Source organism: Acomys minous (assembly GCF_964271855.1).
Source record: "Acomys minous genome assembly, chromosome: 6".
Classification (NCBI taxonomy): Eukaryota; Metazoa; Chordata; class Mammalia; order Rodentia; family Muridae; genus Acomys; species Acomys minous.
This window is the reverse complement of record NC_140487.1, coordinates 31,902,088-31,928,225: the sequence shown is the minus strand read 5'-3', so window position 1 is coordinate 31,928,225 and position 26,138 is coordinate 31,902,088. Positions and strand designations below refer to the sequence as shown.

At 36.5% G+C, this 26,138-nt stretch overlaps 1 protein-coding gene across 6 annotated transcripts in view; it reads right to left on the bottom strand.

Annotated features, from left to right (window-relative positions):
• Positions 1–26,138, bottom strand: part of CACNA2D1 (calcium voltage-gated channel auxiliary subunit alpha2delta 1) — a 423,580-nt gene that overhangs the window by 121,785 nt on the left and 275,657 nt on the right. The window lies entirely within an intron of this gene.

Here is a 26,138-nt window from a genome sequence, read left to right as displayed (position 1 = left end):
AAAAATAATAAGTTTATTCAAATGTACACATTTTTCCTAAACTCATGTTATATGTTTTTCATTGTCTGCCATAAAATTTCATAAATTACTGGAAATTCACAAGTTTTAATCACAGAACTAGGTTTTCAATTTTGTATGATGGCAGTCGCATTGACATTTTAGAATGAGTAACTGTTTGATGTCCTGTGTATTGCAGAATGCTCAACAGCATCTCACACCCGTGCTAGCTACTAGATAGGAATGCCATATTCGTAGCTGTGACAAGAAAAAGTAACTTCAGACTTTGTTAAACACCTCTTTGCTATAAAATTATTCCCAGGTACAAAGTATGAAGATCTCCCTAAACACATAAATAGAAGAAAGTTGGTTTATGTCTCTTGGCTTTCTCAGAGGGAGTCGTCGAAACAGAGTGATCCTCAAGTATTACTCAGTCTCTGTGGTAAATTCACATAAATTACCCTCGTACCAGAGTTAAAACAAAGAAACAAACAAAATAAAACAATAAAAATTTGATTATCATTGAGCACATTTATCAGCTGTGTTTACACAGTATTTAAACATATAAATAGCTTGGTAGAGAAAGTCTTGGGAAATGTGGGCATCTCAATGTCAGAAACTGGGAATTTCGTCAGCCTATGCTTCATCAATAACTTTCAAAGCAATAGTTTTTAATTTTCCTCTTTATTCAGTTAATAACTAGAGCATTGATGATAAGGCCCACTTGATTAACTTTGATACCAGCTTATAAATACTTATGGATTTAGAGAAGTACACCAAAAATACATTGTTCGCTAGTTTGGAAGAGTATCCCAAAAGAAAATTTCAGACAGAACATGAGTCAAGGTAGTATTTAAATAATGTGCTTCCATGATCATAAGATCCTAAATTTAGCCTGGGTAAAGTTTCCCCAGGAGCCTGGGGATGTAGCTGTCTAGAAAGTCTACTTAGCACATGCATGGGCCTTGTCCTGATTCTCCGCACTGTAAACACTATGTGTGTTAGCACACAACTATAGCCCCAGCACTCGGGAGGTGGATGTAAGAAGATCAGGAGTTTAAAGGCAATCTTGGAGGCCAGCCTGGCATATATAAGATCCTATCTTAATAAATAACTGCAAAGAATATAGTTTTCCAGTGCACAAAAAGTGGTATAAAACATCCACATGTTTCCTGTATGTTAAACATGCTTCCAGCAGAAGAACAGAATGAGGCTCAGGTCAGTACACGTACGGGAATCACCACATGAGCCTAAACTGGGAATCTGTGCTTTAATTCCACGTGTTCTCAATATTAAAGAGATTTTAACTAATGCGGGCCCCCTTACCCTTTTCAACCTGCACTATGCCCAGTTACAGCAGTGAAGCTTCCTTTAATCACTGAGTTAGCTGCGTACCAACAGCTTTAATATTCTGTGCCATCAATTCATTCACCTCAAAGTATTTTTTATTTCTGCAAGTCCTTTCTTCTGTTCTTTCCTATAACCACATGAAATACAAATGTAACCATGATTCAATAATGTACAGGCTTTACGGCACTAAAATGAAAGGAAGTTTTTGCCTTTTCTTGGGCTCTTTTCCTTCCGTCTGTTTGTTTTGCCCTATTCTGACTTGTTTACTCTTGTTTTATTACATTTTATTATTGGAGAGAGAGAGATTAGGAATGGATCCAGATGGAAGCAGATGTGGGGAAGAACTGAGGGGAGTAGAGGAAAGGGAAACCATAATCAGAACACATTTTATGAAAATACCCATTTTCAAAAAAGAACCCCAACCAAAAAGGCACATGAACCTGTAAAAAAAAAAAAAAAAAAAAAAAGAAAGAAAGTTACATAGAATGTTTTATTTGTTAAAGTTCATTTTCTGTTTGTTTTCCTTTAAAGAAAACAACAAGCACCAAGAATTATAATGCCACTTCAAGTCCAGGATCCCGATTCAGCTCTCATCACTAAAAACTAATGAGATTTTCATCCTTATATATGTGATTATTTTCAGGAAGATCAGTGTGTGTGTGTGTGTGTGTGTGTGTGTGTGTGTGTGTGTGTGTGTGTGTGAATATTCATGATCTGAGTCAGCTCCATGGTGCATCTGAGATGCTAAAGAATTGGTATTCAAAAGCATGGTCCCATAAACACCAAGTGGCCAGTTCCATAGAGACTGATATTCACACAGATAACCTGAACTGATGTCACTCATGAATATTTAAGATAATATACAAATCTTCATAGAAAGGGGCATTGTATTTTCTTTGAACATTCATGACTTTTATAGTAATATTGTGCTGAATGAATCAATGTATATTTAGGATCCAGAAAGACTTCTTTAATGTATAATCTACTCTATCTCTTCAATTTTCTTGATTCTATTTCACAATAAGCAACATATATCAGATAATTACTTTTAATAAAATTTCATTTATTTGCTAGGCTGCTATTTTTCTTAATTTTATCATATATCTTAACATCCATGATATACTAGGCATGTGCAAACTGTACAGTTTACTACTATGCACTGAGCAAAACATATGAGCTCCAGCGTATTGCTATCTGCATGGCAATATATTTAAAAATTCCTAGTTAACACATTTGAACATTTTCTAGATGAGACATTATAGATAGATTCTAAGGGGTGCTAATCAAAATGTGTGAATCTACAAATGAGCAATGCAGATAAGTCCACGAGGAGGCCAGGCACTTGAAAGGATTTTGCCATTACTCAGAATGAAAGAAAGGAAAATACACACCCATCACATTAGCAAGAGCTAAGTTAGTTACCCAGTGTGTGGACAGGGAGTCAGGATACAGCCAGTATTCTGTTATATCCAGTCTTTACTTGAATGTCTAATACCAAAAGTCAAAACACAAAGGTCAGCTTCAGGAGTCCAGAGACCCAGTAGTACATCTCTTGGAAGACTATGTGACAGTATTGACACAGTGTACCACATCAGTCAAACCAATCTCATGCCCAGAGATTTAAACACAGAGAGAACTGGCCCATATTTTTTATCATTTCCTAGATGCACCCTCCAAATTCCTCTGTATACAGAAAAAATTATATAGAAACAAAATCCCAAGAAAGTCAGATAAATTGCCACATTCCAAGTTTTCTTTCTCTCAAATTGTATTGAAATTACATAAAATGTAATAAACTTACAGAAAGCATCAGAGGAAGAGAGAGAGAGAGAGAGAGAGAGAGAGAGAGAGAGAGAGAGAGAGAGACCATGCGTGTGACTAGAACCTCAGATGCTCTGCTCTATTTTCCCTAAAACAGATTATGGACCATCTTTGAATAGCAGAAATTAGTTGATAACCTGAAATTAACAGGTTTTTCTTTTGAAACCAGTAAAAAAAATAGCACATCCAGAATGACTAATGGCACGGCATTTGTCCATCTGTATAGTATGTCCGTTCTCTGGGTGGACGATGCCGCGATAACTGGGAAGTCATCATGTGGAATCCCAAGCACCACATGTGCCTTAAGAATAACTCAGCCTTCTACTTGCCGGGAGGCTATCCTTTCTACCTTCATTTCGTTTACACACACTCAACAAATCTTAATGTACAAATCCTTCCCTCTCTCAATTTGTAACGCTTGGTGAGAAAGAGGCTGTTAAAGTAACAATGTAGTGACAACTGGGTACAAAGATGAGCCTATTAGAAAAAGTTAAATGTTTCTATAGGGAAATGTTTTTTGGTTGAATGCTTTTTGTGGCTAGGTCTTTCCTCTAGTCTTGCTGGCTATTGCTCATTTCTATTTCCCTGATATCATAATTCTTAAAATAAAAGATGTAAATCATATTGGTTTTATGATAAAACAAACAAGCCCACATTCTTCAGTAAATTATTTATCTTCAGGAACTGTTTCTCTGGATGGTTAAATATATTATCCATTTATATAATGACATATAGAAAAACGTTTCTAGAACTCAGACTTACTAATTAATTTTCAAAGGATTATTAGAAAAACTTTTCAATTAAATTACTTATTATGAAGACTCAAAATGCAATTGATAGTACATGTCACAGTCTTTATTACAGTATTAAGACATCAAAATTAAAAGTTTTTTAATGAAGAGAGGCCAAATGCAACCGCATAGCTAAATACTATTTCATAATGACTAAGCAGTTTATGTTTTCAAAAAAGCTCAAATATGTTAAAACTTAGTTTATTTTTTTAAGTTATGTGTATATACATGGGGGGGGGGTGTTATAAATGTGATTGAAGTGCTCTCGGATCCAGATGACACCAGGTTCCCTGAGCAGAAGTTACATGTATTGTCAGCTGTGGAAGGTGGGTGCTGGGAACAGAACCCATTGCTTCCTCAGGAGCAGTGCACTGTCTTCACTGTTGATCCACTGCTCCAGCCAAGAAACTTCAAATCTTTTCTGACCACCAACATAACTTATCTATGTGGACAGATACAGTCTAAGGATTTTGATTGTAGTCTAAGAGGTTTTTCTTTGATTTGCTTAGCATCATTTTAATTATACTGCATTTTATATCTCAATCATATATCATGTGAAATGTATATTACATTCAGCTTGGCCCTACCTTTCCTCCGACTCCTAAAAATCATGCTATTTTTACATTCATACAAACTTTTGATCTCTTACTTATACGGAGAAAAGAATTAAGCTCTGATAGTCTGCTAATGTTCAAAAATGGGTGTATTTGTCTGTTAGAAAGTTTGGCTTTGTACAAATTAAGTCTTTTATAGACGTGCAAGGCCGGTCCTACGCAGAGCACTGACTATGTGGGGAGCGGCCTTGACTTTGGGCCTCTTCTGAATGGCTTGCTAGGATTTCACTGATAATTGGTTCACAGTGCCAAGCATCTGTCTCCATTCTTCCTGCACTATCTTTCAAAAGTCTGGCCTTGGTCTTCCACAGTTCTCTCGCTAAGAGTATTCTATTGTTCAGTGTGGCTTCTCAATGGAAGAAAGAAAAATCCAATTTGTAACAGCACAAAAGCAGCTCCTTCTAATGCTGTTAATTCTTCCAAAAGCATGTGACCCTTGTAAGCCACATCTTGTCATGACACAGAATGCACGAGCACTGATGAGCTCGGAATTTAATTTTCTTTTGAAAACTTCAAGCAATAAAATGATGAATTATTGTTCCCCTTTAAGTTTAATCAAGATTTCATTAAATTTGAATGCGTTCTGTTGATTTATTCAGAACTCAAGGCCTCGCTATGCATTAATGTCCTTTAAAAATATGAACAGTATAAACACTGTTAACTATAGTTTATTATTTTCACAGCTTTATCATAACTTGAAAAATGTGTGTGTGTGTTTTTAGTGAGATGATAATTTAACATGTGCACACATTACAAAATAATTGTTATGGTCAAGCTAATTAACTTATCCATTAACTTAGCAGAGAGACTAGTATGTGCATATTGTAAAGAATTTCCTTATCCATCTTCTCAGAAAATTAAAAAAATCCAACACAATACTCTTATACTATTCATGGTACACATTGCCTTCCTAAAAAATGTTTCATGTTAAATAACAAACTTTGTATACTTGATCTTGCACATGAACGCATGCTAGAAGAGTGAAAATTTTTCTTATGATTCACTTTAAATATAAAATAATTTTCATAAGTCTTGCATTACTAGTATAGCAATTGAAGCTACACAGAGGATAAAATTTCATTTTTGATGCAGCTAAATATTAAGCAAAAAACTCACCATAGTATTTACTATCATATTTCCATTTAACTAGAAATACTGTTCATTTAATATGCCATACATTTGACAGCAATTTGCACTTTGTTCTCAAATTTATCATAAATAATATGCAGCCTCTGTAATACCCTTAAAAATGCCAATAGGTGTTAACTATTTTACTATGAATGATCTTACTTAACTTTTAGAATAGCATTTGGAGTGGGGTACTAGAATTCTCTCCTGTTAGTGAAGGAAATAATCCTGACAAAAAAATTATACAACAATCACTGTGAGAACTAGAGAGACCCTACTCAAACAAATGTATTTCAGTTTCCAAAGTACCTACTGTCTTACCAGACATTTATTTCTAAAAATTCATTTTATAGTAAGTTCTGGTTATCTAGAACATGCATAGAAGAATTGCCTATTCCTTGGCAACACAATGGTATCAAGTGAAGGGAAACACAGTGCCTAGGATAATGTGACATATCTAGGACATTATTTATGTCTGACTAACACAAGGGTAGGCGTGCAGTGAACAGCTTGGAATGCTCAAGGTAAGACCATCACCAAAGTAGTGACGTCAATAGTTCCCCAGTGTAGAAGTCTTGCTAAAATGCACATAAGACAAGTAAACAAGCTGCATTCTCAGTGCTTGATGTCAATAAACTGCCTTGGTAAAACTATTCAAAATATAACTTGATGCATCTTATACATATTTTAGAGATATGTCAGCATTTCAAGCTACATGTTGGTATATTTGGTTAAGAAAATGGCACCTTAATTCCAGCAAGTCTAAGATAGTATTTATTCTCTAGCAAAATAAATCAAATAGGATTTTAATGTGAGGCTGGAGCTATTCATTGTCACCCCTCCACCACTCTTAATTTTGGTCAGACACAGAATATTGGAGATTCTTGTGGGTTATTGTTGTCACTGGTGTTGTATTACACCCTATCCATAAGCTAACTGCTAGCCTGAATTGATAGCTTCTGTCTTGACGGAAAACATCCATTTTGTAGCATAGGAAATAAAGTAGTCATTTCGTGTTTGTGCTCCCTTTAACAGAAGAGCTGAGCCAGATGTCACTAATTGTATTCATGGATCCTAATCTTTAGGAAGAAGACAAATTTTAATATGAAAAAACTCACTGATCCAATTAAGGGCAGGGAGAAAAAGAATCCACTTTAAGGACCAGAGAGTGCGCATAAATATTAAAAGAAACGAATCTATTCAGTGGATTTGCTTAATGGAATCTTATCTAATCCCAATGTAAATGAAAGATTAATAAAGCCCAGGGAGATGGGTGGAACAAATGTAATCTCTGTAATCATGTCTCAGGCACGGATGCCCCTCCTACAGAGGGCAGAAGAGAAGGTGCCAAGGCACATGAGGACCCTGATGAGGGGATAAGCCCTATTCCTACAGTTAATTTGGTACAAATATTAAAAGGCTCTTGTCCCTGTCAATTCTCTAACCCCTCGGTTACTGAGATTTCTGGCTTTGCTCCCCATTTCTTTCCTTTCCCAGAGATGTGTGCACCTGGCCACTGGCCAGAGCACAGCTGTTCTGCTTTAATGAAATCTGCAAATTGGGGAGCACACAGGAAAGGCTCAGAGAAAATCCAGTTTATTATCTGAGACAATAAGAATAAAGCAAGGGAAATAGAAGACATCAGGATCTAATATCATGTCTTTTAATGGAAGGATTTCATAGCTCTTTAAATAAAATGGAAATTATAAGGTTTGTGGGCAGGCTGTAGGGATTTTGTATAACAAACGTAAGAAAAGTAGACAAACATTGTGAGGTTTTCTATTCCTTATATGAAAACCAAATACATTATTAGTAACTTTGTTTTGTGAAAAATCTCAATCATATACCCACTAAAATCAAGGCATTTAAGCTCTGTTCTGTTCATCGAATACACATGTGTTCTAAGAAACCTGGGTACTCTACACCAATGGGGGAATCCAGAAAGCTTATGAGTACTTTTTCACAGTTCTTACCTCAACTGGACTAAAATGTCTTGCATAGACCAGACTTTTTCTACACATTTCAGTATAATTACATTTCTGTTAATAGTTTTATTTTTCCTTCAATTAAACCATATCTCTTTAATTCACAGGCATCAAATGCAACTATACCTTGCATAAAATCTCCCTTTCACTTAAGTTACTTTAAATTATTTTTATCATAAAAATTCTCAAGATTGGAGAGGCAAGATGCTTTCACTTCAAAGTTGAGAATATTGTCTAATTTGTAGACACATACTGGGAACTTTAGGGTAATCCCATGAAAAGGGCAATGCTTCCTCTCAACAATAATATTTTACACATGCATTCACATTAAAAATTGAACACTGTAAAAAATATTTGTTAGATATAAATGTCTATAAACTAAATTAATATCCTGATTCTTTTTGCTAAATTCTAGGCAAATAAAAATAGCTCCACATGACTTATAAATCTTTTAACTTAAACATTTAAAAAAATCTGTGAGATAAAAAAATGCATAAATTCTAAGAGCTTACAAATGAAGCTGGAAGCAAAACAGAAATGAATATGCAATTGAGACCAAATTTAAAGGACTCCAAATGGAGGTTATTTTTTTTCATGCATGTGTTCAAATTTCACATTGGTGATGCTTTTTTCTTGGAATAAGTGAGACTTTTAAAATGAGCATGCTAGTGTATGTAGTACAACAAAAGACTATTCTCACGTACTGCACGCCCACACATAAAATGTGCATCTTCTGTTAGGAGCCATTGTGGCATCCTTTACACTGTAAACCTGGTTTCCTCCACCTGTGCTGAGGGAACCACTACAGCCTGCCACACAGAGCAGCTTTGAAGAGTGTGCTCAGATATGCCTTGTCCCTCAGCAGCTGCACAGTAAATGATCTGTTGCTTTTTCTTACTCTAGTTTTAAGTTAACCGCCAACGATGCTTACATCTCTTGTCATGGATTTCATGAAAGGACATAATTATCAGTTTTACCACACTATGTTCAGAATTGACACCATGCTAATGTAAATGCGTGTATTTATTTATTTTAAGGAATCTTTTACTGTATTTAGGGAGGAGACAATTTTTACACAAAGAAGATGTTCCCAGTGATCTTGAAATTACATTGATAGTTTCTTCCTTAATTATAGCAATGACATGTTTAAATTGGATAAGATGAAATTATGTTACTTTTACATACATCCTAGAAACAATACAGACACACATGTAACATACACTCATATAGATATATGTTATAGCATATATTTATGTATATACTATTAAAGCAAAAAAAGAAACACTGGCTGAGAAACACAGGCCAAATTAGAAATGGAAAATCTCTTGCCTTTGGTCTGTGACTGCCCAAGTGCATAAAGAATTTAGTGTCTCCGTATAAATCTGGATTGCTGAATTCAAAGAAGGATCAGAAGTATTGGAGCTGACTAATGAGGTACGGTTGAAGGAGGATAACAGGGCTCCAGGGACACGGATGTTATTGCCAATGCATCACACACTGCTTGATACTTTGAGAGCTTGTATCAACCAGTTGCAGCACAATGGTTGTGAGGACGGCAGGTAAGATGCACTGGCACACAGTCCATGCAATTCGGCTGCAGCTACTGACAGAGCTTCTGGTTTTAACACTGTGGACGGCGGGGAAAAAAGTGGGGCGGGGAAAAACTCAGGCTTGAACCACAGATTTTTACATGTAGACTTATATCACATATGAATGCATTTAAGTGACATTTTGAACACAACATGAAGTTGATATGCTCAGCATGTCACCAGTTCTACAGGTCTAGAGAACTGTCCAAATGTATATCAATGCATGCATTCAAAAACGTGCATATTTTTCTCATGCAGGTGAAGGCATGGGTATCTAGACATAAAACTGAAGCCATTGTCTTTTTGAGTGTTAGCAACACAGGAGCACAACTTCTTCTGATGCCGACATATTTAGTTAGTGGCACAGCAAATACCGAGTCCTAGTTACTGCACTGTTCAGTAGATGTTCTGATTATACAGAAATGTTTCTACTCTGCTGAACCATGTGTTACTTTTTCAGTCCAAACTACTGGTTCTATACAATTTTTAATTTGTTAATAAAACTTTTTAAACATCTCAGATCATCAGAAGGGGTTAAAACAGATAAATTTGGTGCAACACCTGGTCAGAATAAGTACTCATAGCATTTTTTAACTGCCTTAACTTATTTTATCTGAAAAAATAGAGGAGAGTAAACGATCAGGTCATGGCACTTCTAGCTGCAGAGTATAAATTCTCTCTTCTGTAGTTTCTATGTCTTTAAATAGTCTCCGCGCCTCCGATTTCTGCTTATTTTCATCTATTCTTCCTGAAGCTGCCACAGTGTTCTACTTGGGCAGTGACCTCCCTAATTACAGGTCTCCAGTTGTTCTTGAGAGCAGGTGTTTTATAATTGGGTTGCAGCCCCCCTGCCCAGCGCGCTGCCCCAGTTCCTGCATGCACAGTCAGCCTGAGCCATAGGAACAACTATTGTGGTTTCCTGTAGCTGGGATGTTGACTCTCCCTAAAATACCACTGTGTCCCATGTTACATTTGTCTTGACAGACTTCCCTCCATTGCTAACGTGCAATCTCTCCCCTCCATCACCAGCTTCTTTTGGGTGTCCTTATTCTGCCCGTTCTTCCTATTTCTTACGCAGCAGAGTCTATATTCAGTGCTCGCTCTCCTATAGCATTTACACCTACATTACAGTACTTTACCCAATGCACAATCCTTGATTGTTTGCATGCCTTCTATTGTACTAGCTTGTTAATGTGTGGTGTACTATGTGTTGATTTTCCCTATTGCCTAAAAGGAAGTAGAAGATGGAACAAAATGTGAAAAACCTATGTTTAATGCAGTTATACATCCTAGAGAAAACTACTCATGCAGAAATGCCCCCAGTTTCCAGGCACAGGATGGAGAAAACATTAGGCTTCCAAGGTTTGTTACAAAACATGAAATGAATCCCTGTGCTTTGTGCAGAAGAGTGAGTGAATCAGCAGACAGTAATGGCTAACAGGTCTAGACACTCAGTGCATAAGATCAGTGAATGAAAGGGTACAGGAATAAATGAATGTTAACTCATACATTTGGTCATATTTTTAAATGAGGTAATTTTCTATAAACCATGATACAGTCTAGCTCTTTTTTTCATCTTTTATGTGTCACATCATATCTTGAGAAGACAGAAAAGAAGCATAGTTTTGTTTTATTTTTTTTCCAACCCAACAATTAGGGAGCAGTGAATAATGACTGAATTCAAGGGATTTAATAATTTGATTCTAATTCTTAATTTTACTGCAATTATGGGGCAGAGTATCCCGTATAAATGCAGATGCTCTGAAGGGCCCACTTTTAGGAAAGAACATGAAATCACTAGATACATCTAAGAAGCTTTCTGCAGATTATTTTCCAACCTGTGTTCTTCATTTCCCACTCATCTGCTTTTCTTCTAGCAAAAATATGGGCTCAACATATATTTACTGAGCACCGATCTCATGTCTGGGACTGCACTAAGTTCCTGAGTAGCAGCAAATGAGGAAACATTCTCCATTTGTGAATTACAATTATCTGTCAAAACTACCCACTTTCAGCTGCACTGAAATCGCCCACAGACAACAGACAAAGAAGTGGGAGTGACAGTTCACTGATATTTTGTTGACAAGAAGAGACACTGGAGGCTTTTGCAGGACCCTCCTGCTCTACAAAGCCAATGAATGCAACAGGCCTTTTCCCAATCAAATGGAGAGGCTCTGCAACAAGGAAAATAAAATCATGGCTACTATTTAAAGATGTAATGCAAATGAACTACCTGACTACTTAAAGACAACCTTTAAAATTGAGATTGAAAGGACAAAGAACTAATCAGAACCCTTGCTAATGTGATATTTTGACTGATTTTAAGTGATTTGGGCATTTTAGTCTAACTGCAACTTTTGGTCACTGTTTACCTTGTCTTGATCCGGACGTCCTCCTTCCAGATTGCAGTGACCTTTGCCCTAGTTCTGTGTGCTCAAGTTTGCTTTACTGTGCTCACTGCAGCATTTGTTCTTCTGTGCCTGACTTAATTTACTTACTATTGTTATGCCCCGATCTCTAGATCCCCAAAGAACACCAGAAGTCCATGTGCAAAGGTAAGGGGCCTTTTTTTCTGCAGAAGTCCATCCTGAGGGGATTGATCTGTTCTGTGGTGAGCTTGTGGGCTCGTTTTAAAGGTGTTCAGGGGAATTCCAAGGGATGAGTTGGTGACCTTTAATATGATTGGAGCATTGGGCAGTCAGGAAAGGTGCAGGCAACCTTAGTCAGTGGTCATGAGTTAACCATAAGACAAGAGACTTCTAGACCAGTAGTAAACTAAACTTGAGAAACCTTATCTTCCTCAGGCCAGGTGGTTAGGCAGTCCCTGATGGGCTGCCCGTTATCTGTGGTATTCCCAGTAACTGCTGAGCTCATTTCTGAAGACTGAAGGCTCAAGCCCTGCTCCAAGCTAACAAGAAACTGAAGCCTGTCATGGAGTAGGCTAGACTTGTTTAACCAGGCCTCCTCAACTATGCCTTCCATTTCCAAGTGTCCCAATCAAATTACATGATTGTATTTATGTATACTTCAATTTTATCAATTAATCTAATATATAGCACAATGTATTTACATCTACAATTATTAACTGTATGCTTCAAGATGACTAGATAAGAGTTTGAATGTTCCCACCATATGGAAATGCTACCATTTGAGGAGATAGAACTGCATACACTGCCCCAATTTTACTGTTATGTCTTAAACCCTATATTTGAATTAAAACACTAGAACACATGAATAAGCACAGACACTCCATCTTTTAAAATGAAACCAAGCCTTTTCTCATTTAACATATTTTAATAATCGTGAGTGATATTCTCAGTATTCAGTTTTAAATACATTGTCACCATTTGTTTTCAACTACTCTGAGTTTAATAGGGAAGCTGAAACCAAAGTCTGTTGTCTCAATCAAATTTCACTGTGTATCACAGAGCCTGTTGAAAACACATCACTATCAGAAGCTAAATAAATGCTCTGAGGGACAAGTGGAGCTCACAAAGGATGTCCTACAAGACATGCTGCAAGGCAGGAATATGGGAAGTCTAAATGGTTGGTCTCCCAGGCTCACTATACTAGGTGCCAAGACAAAAATAACCGTAAGGTTTCACAGGATCCAAATTATTCCAAAAGAAGAATGAGATTAACGATACGCTCTTTGAATAACCCAGAGATGCTGAATACAAAAAAGAAATTATTCTGAGAATTGGAGTTAGATATATCAACTATAAAATACCAAATTTACAGACTATTTCAAGAGTCTGAAGCTCAGTGACTACGCTGTGTGGAAGGCCATAGAGTTCTACCCATAAGTGTCCTGTATGGATGACTAGGACATCAGAAAACCAACCCCTGCCCAGCAACACTATTGTGTGGTTGTCTTCTGAAATTCCTTGGCATCTCTCACTCTCAAAAATGGTTTTAATCTACACCTGAAGCTCGGATCACACAAATGCCACTTACTGTCCTTTGTGAGAAGGCAGGAATGATGGGATTTAATTAGACATATATCTGATTTTCATGCCTAGATAGAAAACTTCACCTGACTTTAAAATTTAACCTGAGCATATATTTCATTAAAACGAAAAATTAAGTTCATGTTAAATAAGAAATCCAATTCAATTTTAAGTAAATAGTCATCCTCTGCTATAAACCTTGATGACATATTAAATTAATTTTACTATTCTCTCCGAGTATACATGCCTTCATGTTAATCTTATTCATGTTTTTAATAGAAACCATATGTACTTGTCATTTTATATTCTGTAATAAAGTGCTAGAAGCCTTAATCTTTCTCTGTATGTCAGTTTCTTTGCCTTTTCCAACCAAATGAACACAGTAACTCTTTTGCATGTTTTTGTTTTAAGCAATTGCAATTCTTTATATTGGTCTTGCACATTTCCTGCCTCTTTTATTTGTTATTCCTAAAGGTAAAACCTATGACAATATCTGTAGTTAAAATCAAAAGCTTGAACATTTTCCTCACTCTTTCCTATGTTCTTCTCTATGTTTAAAATGATATGCTCTTAAATAGGAAAGCATACTCTGTTCTGACTGGTTTCTATTTAAATGGATATGTTTAAATTATGTTTATAGTCACTAATTAAATAATAGAAACACTTAGTTATGCTAGCTTTCTATGCACTGTCCAGACCGTACTTGTGTCTGTGTATGCAGACAGAAAAGCAGGCTTCTTTATACATTCTAAATGTTTCAAAGGTCTTGAACACACTGTTTCTTTGTAATGTTGGGATCAGAGATTCTCCTGCATATGTGTTCTCAACTCCAAGAGCATGGCCAACAACATCTTACCGTGGAAATTCACCTTCTTAGTCATTTAATAGGAAGTTGCTTACCTTAAACTAAAACCCCTGACTGAAAATTGCTGGCTGGTGTCTGCAAGCATAACAGAGTACCATTAATAATGCCAAGGGTTGGCTCTCTTCCATGGGATGGGCCTTGACTTGGGCAGGCACTGGTTGGGCATTCCCTCAATCTCTCCTCTATCTCATCTGTCTTTGTCCCTGCACATCTTTAGGCAGGGTAAGTTTTGGATACAAGTTTTTATAGGTTGGTTGGTGTTCTCTTTCCATGAAAGCTCTGCCCAGCAGCGTTTTGAAATAGCCAAACACCAAGCAATGGATAAGGAGTGTAATGGAAAAGGGGGCGGAGGAGATAAAAGGGCCTAGAGGTGACAGGAACTCCACAAGAAGACCAACAGAACCAATTAACCAGGGCCCAGAGGGGTGTTTGGAGACTGAAGCACCAATCAAGGACTGTGCAGGGACTAGACCTAGGTCCTCTATATAAATGTAGCCAATGGGGGAAGCTCAGGCTTCATGTGGGTCGACTAGTAAGGGGAGGAGGGCTGTCTTTGACATGGCCTCTGTTGCCTCGGTTTTGATCACTGTCTCCTGATGGGATTGTCTTGCCAGGACACAGGGGAAGAGGAGGAACTCAGTCCTGATGGGAATTGATGAGCTGGGGTGCGTGGATAGGGGGCTCCCCTTTTCTGAGTGATTGGGATGAGGATAGGTAGGGAGAATGAGACTGGGAGGAGAGGAGGGAGAAGGCTACAGCTCAGTTGTAAAGTGAATAGATAAATAAATTAAAACATTTAAAAATGGAAAAATTTGGTTGACTACAATTGAGCTCTTCTAGGAGGGAATACATGTGCCATTTGTAATTTGAAGCATTATGATGTGGTCATTAAAATGAACACTACCCACAAACAAATGGACATAGTTTGATACATGCTTCCAAAGGATTTCTTTCTTTTCCAAATTCAGAGTAAGTTAAAATACTATCAACATAAAAATACTATTAGAGTGAGGCATATGAATGAAGTAAAGACAGTATTCACTATGACATTCTCAAAGAAATTTTAGAAATTAAATTAAAAACATATAAATCATTAAAGTGTAATTTTGATCTAGAACAATTTATAAAATATTAGATTTGAGTGGATTCTGCTATTTAACCCATAATGATTTTTTTATCAAAAAATACTCATATCTATAATGTGCCTTGATGGAATTTAAAATGACAACCAAAAGAATTAAGGTATATTTTTAAGCCACTCTTTTTATCTGTCATCAACTGATTCCTTTAACCTTAGGAGTTTTGTGGTGAATGTTTTAATGTGAGTTTTCTAAGTAGGGGGTTATGATTAGAATTAATGAAATTCACAAATAATGGTGAGATTGTGATTTTGTGTGCCGATAGCTTTAAAAGAAATAAAAATATTTGACAATACTATACTGAAGTCCAGAACTCATTTTTGATACCAAATACAAATTGATGTACAAAAATGTGAAAGCGTCAATATAATATCACTGGAGAGATTCTTCTTCTGGGGACTTCATACACACAAAAGACTGGAGTGAAAAAATAAAATTTGTAGAAGTTTCAACCATGGAACTAGCGGAAGTAAAAGCATGACTTGGGTGTGACGTAGAACTGAGTTCTCTCCTTCCTGATGCCAGAACCATGGTGAGCAGAGCTGGAAAATGACTTCCAAAGTGTCATGGACAAGGGGTTAGGGACGCAGGTGGCAGAGTGACATACACCTTCTCCACAATTCACCCAGAAATCAAGGAGTGATCACCAAGAAAATGTATTAGCAAACGATATTCAAAAGACAAATTCATAAATAATGTACACTTTTAAAGTAAACCTTTTAATCAACTTAAAAATACATTGTATTGTTAAGTTGAAAATCAGCGATTTATGTAATAGTTAAATTTGTTCAGAGACAATTTGTGGTTTTTAAATTTCCATTAATTAACCACACACTCCCTTATTTTAATTTGTTCACTTTACATCCAGATGGTAGCTCCCTCCCTCGTGGCCTCCTAGTCCCACTCTCCTCCTTTATTCCCCCCCCTCCTCCCTCCACTAGTCCTCAGAAAGAGGGGAGACCTCCTCCCCTAACATCTGACTTCAGCCTATCAAGTCTCATCAGCACAGCCTGCATTCTCTTTCTCTGTGGCCTGGCAAGGCCTCCCTGAACCGGGGAAAGGAAGTGATCCACCTGTGGGCACCAGAGTTCAGGTCAGAAGTAGTCCCTGTTCCCCGTATTATGGGAATCGCAAGGAGACCGTGCCGCCTATCTACTACATCTGTGCAGAGGGTCTAGGTCCTCACCACACATGGTCCTTGGTTGGTGCATCAGTCTCTGCCTCCCCATCCTCCTTTAGAGCTCCTGTCCTCTCCAGGTCCTTCTATCCCTCAACTCTTCCATAAGAAACCCTGTGCTCCACACTGAAGTTTGGATAAAATATTCATTCTTTGTCTTCCCCCCCCTCCCCCCCAGAGCTAAGGACCGAACCCACGGCCTTGCGCTTGCTAGACAAGCGCTGTCTCTACCACTGGACTAAATCCCAACCCCCCCCCCCATTCTTTATTCCAAGAAGTAATGAGGAAGTTCAGATAACTATGGCAATGCAAAGATTACTACAAAGGTATTTTAAAATGATGTATGGTTCCTACAATGCAACAGTGTCTACGTGTATGGACAGTTAAATAGATTTCTTTTTCCCCTAGCCTACTAATATGCGTTGAATTCAAATGCCTTAATTTGGATTTGGCCTCTGCCCTACTGATTACAGAGCACATGTTAGTTCTATTAAATTTTGTCATAAATTAATAGCACTGTAATTTAGTCAGCGGGACTAGCCATTAACACCACATACTGAGGGTCATAAATTATTTAGAGTTTGAGAAAATGAGCTAATAAATTAGATACATTACTTAAACATGTTTTATATATTTATACAATATTTTCATCTGCCTGTCAACTTAGAAATGAGAAAAACGTAAACCTAAAACTGTTGGTGTTTAAATTCAATTAGCTATAATCTACCATCCCAAGAAAGAGTGCTTCAGAGATTATTTTCAATATACTGCCATGGTCTTAAAGTATGGATTAAAGACAAAGAAGGAATATTGAATTTTTAGGAAGCAGTGACATTTATTTTGTAGCTCTAGGGAACTCTTAACAATAGCTTTAAGACTTAGAAAGCTTGCCTTAAAATTTATTTTGGAAGAAAGGATTTTATGAGAGAATACTGAATTTCTGTATTCTTTAATTAACTTTTATTCTTGACATGTTCTCATGTAGCCAAGGCTGCTCTTAGACTTGGTAAACAACTGAAAGCTTTGGCCTTGAATTATACTCTCTGCCATCGCCTTCCAAATCCTGGGAATTTAGACGTGAACCATCACATCTAACTCTAGATTTTTTTTTTATACTCTAAATATTTGTTGAAAAATTCTGGGAGGCAAAGAAATTAAGATTGAATTAGTGAGTTATAAACTTTATGATTAGTAGGATACAAAACTGATAAATATGAGTAGATTAATATTGATGCTTCAAGATAGAAACAGCAGAATACAGTTTATGTTTGTATGTTGATATATTTACATGAACGCTTTAAATACATTGAATCATCGAAATCAGCTCATTTTTTGACTCTCAATAGAGTTTCCAATATTTTCTCTTCTATATTGATTTTCCCATTCTTGTGTGACTTAAACCTGATTACAGCCAATTACTCTCTCTCTCTCTCTCTCTCTCTCTCTCTCTCTCTCTCTCTCTCTCTCTCCCTCTCTCTCTCTCTCTCTCTCTCCTTTCCCCTTGATCTTTCTATCTAACATTTATCCTCTATCTACCTATCTATCATATGTCTATAGTCTTCCTTAGACTATATGAAGTTGGCCTTAGCTTACAAAAGTTGTGGTAGAAATGGATTTGCATATCAATCAATATTAAAACTGACTAACTAAAATTAAAGTATATAAATGGTATCCTATTAAAATTATTACCTACACTGTTTTAAAGCGTCAAAGAATAGCACTTATTTTTATCATCTGGATACTTGAAAGGTGCTTAGACTTATCAAAAAGTTTTCAGAAATCAAAGTGTAGAATTATTGTTTTTATTAATTTATTCTTGTTACATCTCAATGGTTATCCCATCCCTTGTATCCTCCCATTCTTCCCTCCCTCCCATTTTCCCCTTATTCCCCTCCCCTATGACTGTGACTGAGGGGGATTACCTCCCCCTGTATATGCTCATAGGGTATCAAGTCTCTTCTTGGTAACCTGCTGTCCTTCCTCTGAATGCCACCAGGTCTCCCCCTCCAGGGGACATGGTCAAAGGTGAGGCACCAGAGTACATGAGAAAGTCATATCCACTCTACTGTGGAGAATGTTCTGACCATTGGCTAGATCTGGGTCAAAGTGTGGAATTATGTTTTAAATTGTAATAAAGAATTCAGCCCTTTCAAGAATTAACGTTTCAAGTAGCTCTGTTTCAATCATAAATAATTGAGTGCTGTACTAATATTTTATATAATATGACCTTTTTCTGAGAATAGATATCTGGGATTAAAACTAATTCCATTTTATTAAATTATTTCTTTTATTATTTGATATTATAATTATATAATTTCTCTTTCCCTTTCATCACCCTAGAACTCCATATACCTCTTCTTGCCTTCTTGCTCTCTGTTTTCATTGACTTTGTTATACGAACATTTATATTATATATGTATGCATATATGACATACAACCTAAGTGTGTATATATATATATACATACATACATACATACATACATACATACATACATATTTAATGTATGCATAGGTATGTTGTACACACACACACACACACACACACACATATATATATATACATATATATCTTAAGTACATAAAGGAATTGTTAGGTCCTAAGTACATAAAGGAATTGTAAGTTTAAAGCACTAGAAAATCAAAACACATATTGGATAAATGTATTCACACAGAGAAACTTGAAGAAAAAAATTCATAAAAATTACTTTTAATTTGAGGATAAAAATGTTAAATAATGAGCAACACTAAGCTGTGAAATTACAAATTTTATCCATTTACCTATTTAATAAAGAGAATATTGGGCTTATAACTGAAAATCATGCAATTAGTTTTCTGGTTATTTACTTCCTCTTGTCGGATGTTTCCTTTTTCTTTTTCTTTTTTTCCTTTGTTATCTTTGCAGTTTTGTGAAGTAGAAAAAAATTTAATTATTATGGAGTAAAAATATTTTTCTTCAGGTCAATAAGAATCAGTAATTTCCAAAAGGTGAAGATTAAATGACAAATCAATTTTACATACAAGGGATAACATCCTCATTAAAGAACCAACCTTTAAAATCTAATGCCTTCCACCAGCTATTTATGTTACACTTCTGGCCTCGCCATCACCATTTGGTTTTGTGATATTAATGACAACAGGGAAGTAGGGAAATAACAACGGATTCTCATGACCCAGAAACATATTTAGACATTTCTTCAGTCATGTTCCAGATACCAGTTAAAACAATTATTTTGTATATTTTGTATAACATTTAAACAAAATTAGAAAAGGCCATGGTCTCATTGGACGTATCTCACAACTTCAGAAGTATGCTTCAGAAACCCATGTGCTACTTATTTAGTGAGTTGATAGTTGTGTATGATGGGGAATGAGGAAATGGCAATACTTTAAAAATCCATTCTGGCTACTTGTAAAGCTCACTCTTTCACACTTTTGAAATATGGTCTCTATCTTAAGACAAAGAAATCTTGACATTTATGACTGACTTAAACATCTTTCTCTTTTTAGTAGAATTTTAGAAACATTTTAAATGCATTTTTATCTCTAGAGATAACTCGGTTAAGATTTTATCCATGAAGCCAAATGCCAGATGATTTAAAAAGTCCCCATCTCAGATTCCAGCCAGCTATTTTCTCTCCAATTGTCAATCCCTTTTTAATTTGCTGTGAACAGCACTGTCAATCTGTTGTGGGAGCTATTTTAATTTAAGATTTCATTATCTCTCTTCTCCAACCTTTGAATGGCCTGTCACTTGTTATACCCATCGCCAAAGCTGGCTGATGATGCATCTGATTCCAGCTTCCAATTTATCGAGACATTGCATTGCACTCATATGATTTTTCCTTTCGTCCCTCTGTGGTTCCTTTTTAGAAATGAAGAAACACAAAATTTAATTGTATTCTCTGCTAGACAGGAAGAAAAATTGTAGCATTAACCAGACATCTTACAAATCTTTGAATATTCATTTAAAATTTATAAATTATTTTCTCTACAACACTGAGCTTTAGAAACTGTAAATAATACAAAATGGAGAATATTGAGTAACCACGTTGTTCAATGTTTGAGTTCTAGCATAAAATGGCCACTGGTCCTGAGAGGTACTTATGAAAGGTAGGTGGGAGTCCCCTTCCATGAAATGTGTAATTCAGGAAGTGCTGGCACTTAGACAATGTAAACGTGCTGTCAACCTCAAATGGGAATAATGCTTTTAATACCCAAACTAGTAACATATGTAGATGCAGACTCTCATACTTTCCTAAGCATTCCTAACTCACTTATTTTTCTTTTCAGTGGTTATTATTGTGCCCAGGACCTGGAGCCTTAGAGAGAAGCACAGCATCACTGAGCTACACCTCAGCTTAGTATACTGAATGTGAATTACATTCTTAAGAACAACTTCCACTGAGAGCTTCTTAAATATTGGCCAAATTTGAAAGAATATGAGATACAGCTCTGAATGGAATATGAAAGGGGCACAATAAAACACTAACGTTAATCATGTCCTGATTTGGTCTGGTGTGGTTGCCTCTGCTAAGGTTGGTATGAGGCACACAGCACTGCCCTGATTTCATAAAGGCTCCAAGGTAAGTGTGAAGGGAAGATCTAAAACGCTGTCAGAGAAATGGAAGCAGCTGACATCAGGTTCATACATAGATCACAGAAGCTGAATTTTTTTTTGTTGTTCTCTGGAACTACAGAAAACTAATCCTACCACTCAGTAAACGACGTAGGGTCTCACCCCACAAGGAAGAATTAGCCTTAAGGCTTACAAGACTCAAGATCCAACACTACACAGTCACCTAAGACACCCAGGCAAGTATCTCCATCCTTGTAACCTCCATCCCCTTACTCTCCTGCCTCGGATCCCTTTGCCACTATGTGCTCTCAGAAGCTCTTATACAGGGAAGGAAGGTCTGTCAATGTCTATGTAAATATGGGAAAACTATTTGGTGGAAGAGTGATTTCTGAATAGTTGTTTGACAATGTTTCAATCATTGTATTTACCCATTTTATTATTTTAAAGTCATAAAAAATAAAATACCTTTTTTCCTTATTCATGAATAATCATTAAAAAATTTAACAGGCTAACAAAATTTAGTTGACTTCGATAATGAACTTCATTTAGCACCTGTATAAGATGATAACAGTAGAAAAGGAAATGAGTTTTTCAAACATATATTGCAAGGACTGAATAGAACAATCAAAATAGCCCTTTATTCCTTGTGTTGTATTTACTGCGGGGGACTGACTCTGACATAAACTCTGGTGCTCCCTATTTGACCACTTCCCCTTGGTGAGGAGACCTGGTGGCACTCAGAGGAAGGGGAAGCAGGCTACCAGGATGAGACCTGATAGGCTGTGATCTTATAGTGGAGGAGGAGGTCCCCTTCTGTCACAGACCTAGGGGAGGAGACTAGGGTGAAAGAGGGAGGGAAGGGGGAATGGGAAGCTACAAGTGAGGGGATAACAATTGAGATGTAATCTGAATAAATTACTTAAATAAAAAAAATAAATATTTTCAGACTGTAGCAACTGTTCTGTCAAAGAAAATTGAATGTGTTCTCATTGGGATACCACAACAAATATCAGAAATTGACAGCTTAAATAACAACAATCTATTTTCTCATAGTTCTGAGGACTAGCAGGTGCAAGGCTGCACCGCTTGTCAATTGCACTTCAGGTGGGGCTGCCCTTCTTTGCTTACTGATGGTTATCAACCTAATATGACACACACATTAGTGTATGTAAAGTTAAAGAGGAGAAAGGGGAGAAAAAAAAGGAGGAAAGGAGGAAGAAAGGGAAGATGAGAATTCCAGAGAAACAGCATGATCCTGTCTCACCCCTTTTTTACAAAGGCACCAAACCTTTCGCTGTGGTCCAATCCTTATGTTATCATGTCACCTAATGACTTGATACTCTCCCTCTCCAAGAGAAGCTACACAGATGTTACAGATAAGGCATCTAAATTTTGGTGAAGAAATAATTAGGCCAATGTGATTTGAAAAAAATCTATAATAACACTGGGAATATGAATTGGTCTGTTATTGTGTAACCCAAACTAAATTACAAGATTGGCTCCATGTGATTAGGATAATACAGTACCTTAGTCATTTGCATATCAGATAATGAACACAATGGTGCTATCTGTGAACTTGCATGTATTATAAAAACATCAACAGGGAAAGATAATAAAAAGAAGTACCAGCTTTAATCTCTGAAGTAGGATTGCATCTTTTGTGTTAGTTATTAAATATGGTCAAATTATCACAGCCTAAAATCTATGTTCTAACCTCAGGCTTGTCCTCCATGTCCTTTCTTGATGTCCCTACAATTTTACTGCTCTCTTGCTAATGAGGAGCAATACTAATTATTAGCTAATCCCTTTATTACAATAGATGATCACTTTGCCACAGGATGAATTGTTCTTTCAAGAGTGCCCTTTCCCAGCGCTTAATCAGATTTCTGGTTATATGATTCAGAATCGAGCCTTTCTAATTTAAATTGCATTTTTAAAAGATGAAAGCAAAGCCACTCTGCTAATATTAGAGCCGTGGAAACAATTTACTGACAGTTCTTTAACAACAGGCATCTTTCAGTTACTTGGCATGAAACTATATCATAGCGTGATCCACCACTAATAATTATCACTGTCAGGCAAACCTTCTGCTGAAACGAAATCATTCAATACAATCTCTCAATAAACCCATTGTTATCATTATATTTTATTTAAATTCACATTTATGATAATTACTAACTTAGAAAATTATTGATTTGAACAAAGCAGCATGCTGGAATTTGTGTGGAATTTTTCCATCACAGTGCTGAATGCGTTAGGAAACTTTATCTTTGGGGGATACTTATCTGGGGTGTTCTCACAGTAGCTAATAGAAATCATATTGTTATACCTATGAGAATTTTAAAAAAGAATAAGTCACCAGAAAGTGAAACCTAGACCGAGTCTTTGAAAATCTGACTTAAGTTCCAATATGTTCAACAGCTAATCTATTAAAACATTTTCTTAGAATTATTTGTCACAAAACTTATTTGTGGGGCAAATAAGTTGCTTTAATGTACAGAAGAGCAGAAAATACTTTCTCCAGAGGACTGAGGAAGCGTCTTTAAACTGTGTAGTCAGTATACTACAACTTACGATCAGTAGTTTTAAAACCTCACAACACGGGGTTGGAGAGATGACTTAGTGGGTAGGAGCACTGTTGCTCTCCTATAGTTCCTGAGTTCAATTCCCAGCAGCGACAGGATGGCTCACAACTACCTATAATGTGATACGTTGCCTTCTTTTGGTGTACAGGTGTACATACAGATAGAGCACTCATAAATAAAAATAAATATTATTTAAAAACCTCAAACAATACAACTTCTGAAAATATTAACGTCTCAATAAAACTAACATCGTTGTAATAACATTATGTTCATCTTTCCCATTACTAAAATTGAAACAATAATTATCTTACTTGAACTCTAAGGCATGTATAGCACAAAATTATTTGATCCCTGAAAGCTTTATATAACCTCAAGCCCTGCTCCTTGTTTTCCATAACTAGGCAGGCTTTCATTTTTATCTGTGAGATTCATCACAGTAAGCATCGGATTCACACCAAGTCAGAAAAAAATGGAAAAATTTTCAGAAATTAACTTCAAATTTAAAATTATTAAGAAAAATGCCCCCTTCATTTCATCTTCCATAACAATGCAAGTTTAAGCATTTTCAAGGCTGAAGTCTGATGAGAGAATACCATTTCCAGGAACCATTCTGCAAAATCTCTACATGTTGCCTGAAGATTCAGAGCCTTGACTTTTGAAGGAAGACCTGGTGTGCTAAAGCTGGAAGCACACTCTCAGAACACCGGCTTTCAGTTCCTGATCTGGCTCACAACAGCCTTTTCTCCGTTAAATGGATTCTTTTTCACAGCCTAATCGCAATCCCTTACTCTGTTGTTCTCAGACCTGAGATATGAAAAGTATTCTCTTCTTGTTTGATTAATTAATTTTGTTGCTGCTATTGTCAGACAGGGTCTCACTGTGTAGATCGCAAGTTGACCTGTGACCCACATGTATCCACCTGCCTGAGTCTAACAGGCTGAGATTAAGCAGGTGTTATTATCAGACCTATTTTTTTTTTTATTCTTAAATAAAAAAGTTGTTTGGGGCTGGAGAGATGACATAGTTATTAAGAACATTTGCACCTCCTTGTAGACAACCACAGCTCCTTTTCTGGTACCCAAGTGATGGCCCAAATCTTTTGTAATTCTAGTTTCAGAGGATGTGTGCCCCTCTTCTGGCCTCCAAAGGCATTATCAGGCACATGGTACACACACATGCACACAGACAAAAAACACTATATACATTCACACAAATTAGGTTTATACAGAAAAACCATACACTTTATTAAAATGAGTACAAGTCTAGAGAATAATCTAAGAAGATATTCCCCAAAGTTGAGCCTGAAGTGATTAAAAAATTAGTAAAATGCTGTGATCGAAACAAATCGGGGAATTTGGGATGTATCTTAGTGGTGAAGTGTTGGCCTCGTAGGAGCTTGATCTCTGTCATTGCAAACATAAAGAAACAAGTAAACCATCAAGAGGAAAAAGTCATCAGTTGACAGCATTCAGAACTTGTTTTTGTTCGTGTTCTAAGTGAGATCTGAAAATTTAGTGGCTTGGATGCAAAAACAAAACGTAGCAACCAACAAATTCCCAAACCTGAAACTCTTAGATGGTACTCTAATTAAAGCTACAATTCTGAAAATCTGAATATATAATTGGGTGAAAATAATAGCATTTCAGTTCAAAGGACTTTAAAAAGTAATTTCCTTAGGGAAATTTGAAGATGAGATTGCTTCTGAGCTGTAGCTACACAAACGCCTTTAAGTGAAGGGAGAGGCTGTTCCTCGTGTTAATCCTTCAATTAAAGCGCACTTTCAGATTCACAGGGAACACACAACAGTCCTCTAAATCGGGCTCATTCCGAGGAACTGACTGCCGGCAACAGGGAATTATATAATTTTCCAGATCTTGTTGACATTTCTAATTTGACTCCTGCCATTTGCTCATGCAGCGCAAATGCTGGATGTGAATTTTAAAGAAGTACAGGCCACAGGAGGATAGCATCACACTGATGAGATATCAGCAAATGAGGATGTAATATAAAGAGAAAAATAAGGCAACATTCGGAACTTTTCTTTTTTTCAAAGTAAGCCCTATCCCAAACATTACCTTGTAATGTTTAAAAAAGCATTTATCTTATCGATTTTCAAGCTAATAATATTGTTCTTCGTGACGTTTAAAATTATTTCAACAGCAGCTTACAAATAATTTATTCTAGATTGGAAACAAAAGTATTGATATGAAGTAAAAATTCTTGTGAGTCTAAAAAAATAGTGTGTTCTATATAAAAATTAATTTTCTTACGAAATGCATGCTTTTCTACATTGATCAGGTTTCGCAGCTTTTTTTTTTTTTGCCTTAAAATATGTTTAGACTTTAGGCATGGATACTATTTCACCGAAAAATAGCTAGAACATAAAAATAAGAAAACGAGCGACTGGGGAGATGGCTTTGTCTGTAAGGTCCAAGCATGTGGGCCTCAGTTTGGATCTTCATCATTCATAAAAAGGACAGGTGTGGTAGCAAGTAAGTCTGAAACTCCAGCACTTGCTGGAGTGAGTATGAGGAAGTTCCAGATGGATCTCTGGAGCCCACTGGAGCCAG